The sequence below is a fragment of the Chionomys nivalis genome, chromosome 14, assembly GCF_950005125.1.
Source record: "Chionomys nivalis chromosome 14, mChiNiv1.1, whole genome shotgun sequence".
Lineage (NCBI taxonomy): Eukaryota > Metazoa > Chordata > Mammalia > Rodentia > Cricetidae > Chionomys > Chionomys nivalis.
In genome coordinates this window covers 33,523,966-33,533,158 of record NC_080099.1, presented here as the reverse complement: position 1 = coordinate 33,533,158, position 9,193 = coordinate 33,523,966, and positions in this window count along the sequence as shown.

Below are 9,193 nucleotides of genomic sequence, written 5' to 3'. Positions count from 1 at the left end.
CTGAAAAGGGCATTGTATCCCATTATAGATGGCTGTGAGCCACCATATAGTTGCTGGGAATTGAACTCAGAACGTCTGGAAGAGCTGCCAATGCTCTTAACCCCCAAGCCTTCTTTCCAGCCCTATTTGTATCCATTCTTACGTGGTTCATTCAGGGACCATCTCTGACTTTCTCCAGTCAGATTGACCATTCCTCTTTGAGGAGAGATATAAAGTTTGATAGTCTATCAGGGGGTTGAGAAATGTGTTTTTTTTTTTCTCTTCTGTTTATTGTGACCAAAGCTAAAATATGGCTTAAGGTTTAGAAAACGTCTTCACCTCGACTAATGATTGACGCTAGATAAGCTTGTGAAAACACAGCTTCCGTGGCACCTGCTGCTGCCGTCTCCACTGTCCGCTTCTCCTTACAGGGCGTTCTGCATCCCGTGGTCATTCACACACTTCCTTAGGGATGCCCCTTTCCTAGCCAGATTGTAAATATGGGGATTCCCTGCACTCACCCCCATTCTTTCTTTCCCCTTTCTTCTCTCTCCATCCTTAATAATTTTGTTCATTTATTCCACATTATCAACTCTTTTTTGCATATTATTATTAGTCTTTTCTGCTTTTAAGATTCTCACTCCTCTCCTTCGTTTTCAGCCTTAATTTTCCAAATTCTTTGTTTTGCCTACAAAAATGTATTGTTTGCATCTGAAAATCTGCATGTCATCCCAAATTTATCAGCTCTACCCTGGTTGCTCCTATTTTTCTCCCCATTCAGCTGGACAAAGCCTTTTCTGCTCCAAGAATCTCTGTTCTGCCTTTCCATCTAAACCCTTTCAGCTGAGATCGATGCCTTTCTTTTGCGACCTCTCCCATAATATTGAGGCTGAAATCATATGCTCTTTTCTTTGTGCAATATGCTACTTGCATTTCTTCTTTTCCCATGGATTTGGTAAGGATTTTTATTTTTATTTTGTTGGTTTTTTTTCAAGACATTGTTTATCTGTGTAACTCTGGCTGTCCTGGGACTCATTCTATAGATCAGACTGGCCTTGAACTCACAGATATCCACCTGCCTTTTCCTCCAGAGTGCTAGATTTAAAGGTGTGCACCACTACTGCCCAGCATGGATTTGGTAAGGATTTTGAGGAAGCTGAAAGTTAAGTACTTGGTTTAGTAGAGGTCAAAGGATGGCAGTAACTTGCGCTTTTAGTCTGAGCACTGTGAAGGCAGAGGCAGCAGATCTCTGAGTTCAAGGCCAGCCTGGGCTATAGACTGAGTGCCAGGACAGCCAGGGCCACACAGAGAAACCCTGTCTTGAAAAAACAAAAACAAACAAACAGAGTCCAGGGTCAGGCTAGAGAGATGACTCAGATATTAAGAGTATTTGTTGCTTCACTGAGAAACTTAGTTTGATTCTCAGCACCTGTGTCTGATTGGCTCCTATGCCTTTTAACTCCAGTTCCAAGGGGAATCTTTGTCTCTGGCCATTGAGAGCACCTGCACACACGTGCACATATCCACATATATAAGCACATAGCTGAAATAAAAATAAGTCTTTAAAAAATGAGCTGGAACTTTTGGAGGACGGAGAGATTGCTCAGAGGTTAACAGGTCATACTGCTCTTCCAGCAGTCAGATTATTGGTACCTAGGACGCCTATCAGGTGGCTAACAGCTTCCTGTAACTCTGGCTACAGGATGTTCATCTTAGTTAGAGTTTCTACTGCTGTGAAGAGACACCATGACCATTGCAACTCTTATAAAGGAAAAACATTTAATTGGGGTGGCGTACATTTTTCAGAGGTTTAGTCCATTATCATCATGGTGGGACACGGCAGAGTGCAGGCAGACATGGTGCTGGAGACATAGCTGAGTGGCCTACATCTTGACTTGCAGACAACAGAAAGTGATCTGTCTTATTGTGTGTGACTTGAGCAAATGTGATACCTCAAAGCCAAACTCACAGTAACATACTTCCTCCAACAAGACCACACTTACTCCAACAGGGCCACAGCTCCTAATAGTGCCACTCCCTTTGGGGGCCATTTTCTTTAAATCACTGCAACACCCAACACCTTCATCTAGATTCTGTAGGTACCCACATTCACACGTACCATTCCTACAATTATACATATAATTTAAAAATAATAAAAGTAAACCTTAAAGACTACAGGGTGAGACACAAGAGTTGATTGTTCATAACAGAGTATGCTCAATGAACATTATGTTGTTGTTGGTTCTCTTGTCTCCACTTTGTCCCATGACTGAGAGGCAGAAGGGTCTATCTGTACCTATCTGTACTGGGATGAAGTGGTTTTGTGTCATACCTGAAGAGATTCTTTAAAATGGCTGAAAGGAACTCACCTGACCCTTGCTCTTAAGGGAATATTTATTTTCCTGGATACTCAATAATTGCTAACTCTGTTTCATAGGAATGTTGTCTCTATCTTCCATTTGATTGGGTCCTCACTCAGACTGTGAACAGGCTATTTTATGGACAGTTCTCGAATAGAAAATTATCTTTTGGGGGCTGGAGAGATGGCTCAGAGGTTAAGAGCACTGGCTGCTCTTCCAGAGGTCCTGAGTTCAATTCCCAGCAACCACATGGTGGCTCATAACCATCTGTAATGAGATCTGGTGCCCTCCTCTGGCGTGTGGGCAGAATGTTGTATACATAATAAATAAATAAATAAATAAATAAATAAATAAATAAATCTTTTTTTTTTAAAAAAGGAAAATTATCTTTTAAGGGGATAGGAGGTTTAGCTCAGTGGTACATCTACATCTTGTGCAAGACTCTGGGTTTAATCCCTAGCATTTTAAAAGTAATTTTTATTGTAATATTTTGGCTCACATAGAAGTTGCTAAACGAGTTCAAAGAGTAGATAAATTGCAGCAGGTTTGAAGAACACTTAAGTCCGCATGGTGTTGTAAGAGGATTTAGAACCTATCTAGATTTGAGGTGAAGCCAAGAGCAGGTGGGTTGAGGGTCACAGAGGAAGGGAATGAAGTAGAACTTTTCTTTGTCATGGTCTGTATTATGCTGGACTTAAGGGACATCTCTATTCTACTAAGCTTTCCTTTATGCTGGAGTACCTTAGGCTAGAAAACAGGAAAGGGAAAATCCCAAAGGCCGTTTATTTATCCTAAATACACTAAGGTGCCTTCTCTTTTTTGTGACAGAATTTGACTATTCAGTCCTCTCTGGCCTAGAACTCTTTATGTAGACCTGCCAGTGGCCATGTCAGAGGAGCAGAAGGTGTAGCTGACTTCGGGGGATTGGCCCGCCAGCATGCAAGGCACTGATGGATGAATTTTGGATAGGCAAGACCCCTGAGAGCCATGGTTCCAGAATGTGTCTTGCTACTGCTGTTCTTTACATGTTTGCTGCTGCCAGTTTTCTCTGGTTTCTGGCATGATGAGAATAGGCATGGGGAGATCCCCATTGCCCTTGATGTGGTATGATCATTTCATGGAAATATCCCATCCTACCGGGTGTTTTTACCTGTGGATTATTATGAAGATGATTTTCTTCTAAGCTGTACTGTTCAACGGATGCCATAATCTTATAGAATAATAGTGTAAGTTTACGTAGGATTTTGATGACTGAGGGTCTTTAATAAATATAGCGAGGGACTAGGATAGAGGTTAGTTTAGTGGAAAACCAATACAGGTGAAATTAAGATATGGTGTTGCCCCTGCCCCTGGTAAGATAGGGCCTGCTGAGGCTAGAAAAATAAGAACAAGGAAATGTCACACAGCTAGCTTCTCTTGAGGAACTACATAAACTGTGCCATAGGTTCATGGTTAAGAAAAGCAACAGAGTCCTGGAAACTAAGCTAGCACAATTTCTTTTAATATTAATGTTGGGAGATGTGTACAGGGTTTCGGTGTGCACCACAGCTGAAACAAAGCTTTAGCTATGACTTAAAGTTAGAGTGAGATGTTTTTGTTAATGATTCTCAGGTAGAAAATCTTGGAAAATAGTTTAAAGTTTAGAAAGGCACACTTTTAATAGTTGATTGAAGGACTCATTGAGGTCAGGGAGCAAGAACAATGGCAGTCTGGCTATTGCTGGCTGATGAACTTTCTTGTTAGGAAGGAGGATGGGTTGGTGATCAAGGGTGATGATTAATTCCTTGTACTATTTCTGCCATCAGCTTCCTGATACACACATACACGCGCGCGCACACAAACACACACTCACACATATGAACTGGCTAAGAAAAATGCCTTGCTTGCTTATACTCTGTTAATCTATAACAAGTTGCTTGGGTATGAATGTATATGGGTTCTTGGGAGAACTTGTTTTTTACCTGTAATAGATAAAATGTTTAATCATGTAAGGGATATAGAAAACATGTTGTTTTTTACTTGTATTCATTGTAATCATTCACTTAAAAATAGATAACCACATTCTGATTTTTATACTGCTTAAAAGATTTTAAGTATATAAAGCTGTAAGTGTATAAGTGTGTGTGTACACACACATACATGTAAGTGGGGTATATAAGCTATAAGAAAAAATAAAGATGGCTAGAAGAAAGACATCAAGAGAGAAACATCAGGGTAGAAAAACAGAACAGAAAAGAAATAGAATAGAACTAACTATGGTAAAAATAATAAAATGAAGAACTAAGTTTTGGATCTGTCTCTCTGTCCAGCAGTTCACCTGCTCTGTATCTCCTCTTCAGTGTCTCTGACCTGGTGAAGGCTTGCCATTCATCAGCACCCTAGGTGAGGTCCTGGCATGTTGGTGTGTGTGTGTGTCCCTTTTTTCACTAGTCCTAGAGAATTAAACTTTGCTTCATCATATAGGAAAGTCAAGTTGACTTTGTCCATTTGCTAATTGTTGAATCCTTCTTAGCCCCTTAGCTGCTAGAAGCTGATCATCACAGCAGTGGTAGGGACTGACCTTGAACTCATGAAGATCCACCTGCCTCTGCCTTCAAAGTGCTGGGATTAAAAGCATGTGTCACCATAACTAAACCAAGCTGCTTTTAATCAGCAAGTAAGAATTTCTTTCACTTCTAAGACTCCAGGGCAAGACAAGATAATTATATATATGTATGTATAAATAAATCCATACTTAAGTTGCAAACCTCTTTGTTGTGAGAGGCCACTTGTTTGCTTCTCGGCTGCTCAGATTCCCAAAATAATCACACAGAAACTTTATTATTTAAATCACTGCTTGGCCAATCACTTAAGCATATTGCTAACTAGATCTTTTATCTTTGTTAACCCATTTCTATTATTTTATATTTTACCATGAGGCTTGTGGCCTACTGGCAAGGTTCTCGCTGGCAGCCTGCATCTTTCTCCTCTGGCGTCTCCATGGCATCTCCCTAACTCCGCCTTCTTTTTCTTAGCACTCAGTTAAGTTTTCTCCGCCTAACTCAGTTCTGCCCTGCTATAAGCTCAAAGAAGTTCTTTATTAATCAATGGTAATCACAACATACAGAGGGGAATCCCACATCACCTCCCCTTTTCTGTCTAAATGAAAAGGAAGGTTTCAATTTTAATTTAGTAAAATTACATATAGCAAAACATGTATCAAGCAAGAATTGCAGTTACAATATTTATATCTACTTTATCTTTTATAATGACTAAGGAAAACTATAATTATAACTATTCTTCAACTCCATCAAAGACCCCAGAAGGATATAATATTACCTAAGTTAACAGAAAGTGCTTTGTAAATAACTTCCCAAACTCTAGAATTGACAGAGACATTTCACTGCCTGGAAAGTCACCCAAAGTTCTTTTTTTTTTTTTTTTTTTTGTTTTTTCGAGACAGGGTTTCTCCGTGGTTTTGGAGCCCGTCCTGGAACTAGCTCTTGTAGACCAGGCTGGTCTCGAACTCACAGAGATCCGCCTGCCTCTGCCTCCCAAGTGCTGGGATTAAAGGCATGCGCCACCACCGCCCGGCTCCAAAGTTCTTCTGTAATGTTGCCAGCACCCATCTTCAGCCTACAGGCCCATAGTATCAGTCAGACTTTTCCACGAAGCAAGAAATTTCAAAAACAGTTCCACCTATATTGACAATTTGTCAGTTACTTTCTTCTGTGTCCTGCAGAATGTCTGGCACTCTCTTTCATGAAGCAGGGACCCCAAGGGACTGTCTCACCTTTAGGCAAGTTTAGCAGTCATTTCTCTGTAGGTCCTGCATGTCTAGTTCACACAGCATACAATCAAGCAATCCAGGCAAGAATATTTTTTTTTCCCAAATAGCTAACAAACTCCATGAGGAGCCTCTTCGATGCCCATCATCCTCTTGAAGTAGATTAGTACTGCCAGGAGTAGATGTGTCTCATTGTCATGAAAAGTACTAAGTTCTTAAAACATTTTTAAATGCTATATTCTGTAGTCTTTGAAAGATTTGAAGAATACCTATCTAACTGAAATCTGTCTCTCTTTATATATAGAAAACCTAACTAACATGACTACAAACTTGACTAATGTAGATGATTATCTAGTAACCTGAATTTCTTAATTATACATTATGTTTTTAAATGAGCTGCACAAACACAATACCTTAATCAAGAGCAAAAATATGCATATAACAAAATTGACCTAAAATTTGTTTCAATAAACTGAGATCCATATCAATATAAATCTCTATATCATATTCCTGTTTATATATAAAAACATTTATAAACAATATTTGGGCATAGTTCTCCCCAAACTGTTTCCTGCTTTTTGTTGGGTGAAGTATTTTTGAGGGTGTTCACAGTGACCTTTTAGAGGGTCTTGATCCATCAAACCACATTAGTCTAGAATTAAACCACAGGTTCTCATCTTCTGTGGAATCAAAAGAAGAATCTCTTTTCCAAAGCAACATATCCTTAGACCCATATTTTGAAGTCAAGACACCTTTAAGATATATATGTTGGTTTAGCTTAGTAGTCTGTACAATGAAATGTCTCTCTGTATTTAGCACCTTCACAGTCAAAATTCAAATAAAACACAATAATATACATAATCCAGACTCTTTATGTATATTCTATCTTTACATGACTTATTTTTCTTACTCTATTACTTTTTCTACAAGTTTAATATTTTATTATCTTTACTCTTTTAATCTATGACTGTCTGTACTCTTTTGTATTACATTTAGTCTCTTTACTCTTTTTCTTCTCTCTCTCAAGCCTACGCACATTTTTAAAATACACTGTGACCCATTTAGAGGTCTTTTCCATCTGAATCTGTCTTTGTTGTATATCTGTAATTATTTTCTGAGCAGGACTGCTTCTTAAAATCCTAAGTGGGTATGACTAGGGCCAACACGGTCCTGCCTGCTTGCTCCCCTTCATCCAACATGGTGGAGACACGTTCGCTGCCTCTGAGAGCCATGCTCACAGCCCCATTTTTAGGCACACAGCAGGTCTATGTTACCATTAAGCAAGCTGTAGCACTCTGCTCACAGACCCCATTAAAATGCTCCATAGCTGGACCTCCCAAAAGAGTCAGAGCCATTTGTGCTGGCAAACCAGGAAGCCACTGTTTATAAAGAAGCCACACAGTTTTTACTACACCCCTCTTAAAGCAGCCCATCTAGACATAAAAAAAAATTTGTGGCTACCAAAAGCTATGCTTAACTCTGTTCTTTTGTGTCTAGAATCTCTTTTTAAGCTTTCTCAAGTTTTTATGTGGATGCAGTTACCCACATCATTGTGCCAATCTGTAGTAGGTGGCACCTTGATCATTCCCAGCTACTTAGCCCCCAAATAACCACACAGAAACTACATTATTTGCAATACTGCTTGACCAATCACTTAAGCATATTGGTAGCTACCTCTTACATCTAGAATTAACCCATTTCCATTATTTTATATTTTATGATGAGGCTCGTGGCCTACTGGTAAGGTTCTAGCTGGCAGCTTGCATCTTTCCCCTCTGGTGGCTACATGGTGTCCCCTTGACTCTGCTTTCTTTCTCCCAGCATTCAGTTTTGTTTTCCTTGCCTAGCTCTACTCTACCCTATCACAAGCCAAGGCATATTCTTTATTCATTAACCAATAAAAGCAACACATATACAGAAGGACTTCCCACACCATTGCAGTTTGGAGAGAACCACGCCCAAATTTCCTAAAGAATTGTTTATAAATATTTGCTTACATTTAAAGGGGGATATGATATAGAGATGAATACTTTGCATTGATATGGATCTTGGTTTATTGATACAAATTTAAGGTCAATTTTGTTATATGTTTATTTCTGCTCTTGATTAAGGTATTGTGAGTTGAAGAATAGATAGTTATAATTATAGTTTTCCTTAGTTATGATAAAAGATAAAGTAGATATAAATGTTGTAACTATAATTCTTGCTTGATACTTGTTTTGTTATATGTAATTTTATTAAGTTAAAATTAAAAACTTCCTTTTTATTTAAACAGAAAAGGGGAAATTGTGTGGGAGGTTCTTCTGTCTATGTGTTGATCTTATTGGTTAATGAATAAAGAATCTGCCTTGGCCTGTGATAGGGTAGAGTAGAGGTAGGCGGGGAAAAATAACCTGAATGCTGGGAGAAAGAACGCAGAGTCAAGGGGACGCCATGTAGCCGCCAGAGGGAAAAGACGCAAGCTGCCAGCTGGAACTGTACCGGTAGGCCATAATCCTCGTGGTAAAATATAAAATAATGGAAATGGGTTAATTCTAGATGTAAGAGCTAGCTACCAATACACTTAAGTGATTGGCCAAGCAGTTTTGCAAATAATATAGTTTCTATGTGGTTATTTCGGGGCTGAGCAGCTGAATGAACAAGCCGCCGCCAACAACACCTCTTCTGTAATATTTTAAATCAGACACTTCCTTCTATTTCAATGATTGCAATTTCTAAATATGCAATCATTCATATTCTAGACATTTATTTGTAGACTTACTTTGTTTGTCACCTGCTTTTACCTATTTCTGTTGGCCATGGTCCAGGACAAGCTAGAAATAGCCAAAACTGAGTTTTAAGATTGAGATTGGCCAGTGGAATACCAAGGAAGATTACAAGACAAGATCAAAACTGGCTTTCTGCAGTGGTTACGTTGGAACCTGAGCTATCCCAAATACCTGTTGGAAGTCATTGCTGGTCAGATTCTCTCCACGGTTTAGCAGCTTCCTCAATAAGCTGGGCAAAAAGGAGCTCCCTCCCTGTGGCAGAACTTCCTGCCTCTACCTGCTCTTATCCTTATCTTGAGAAGGTCCCTGGGCCAGGAGGG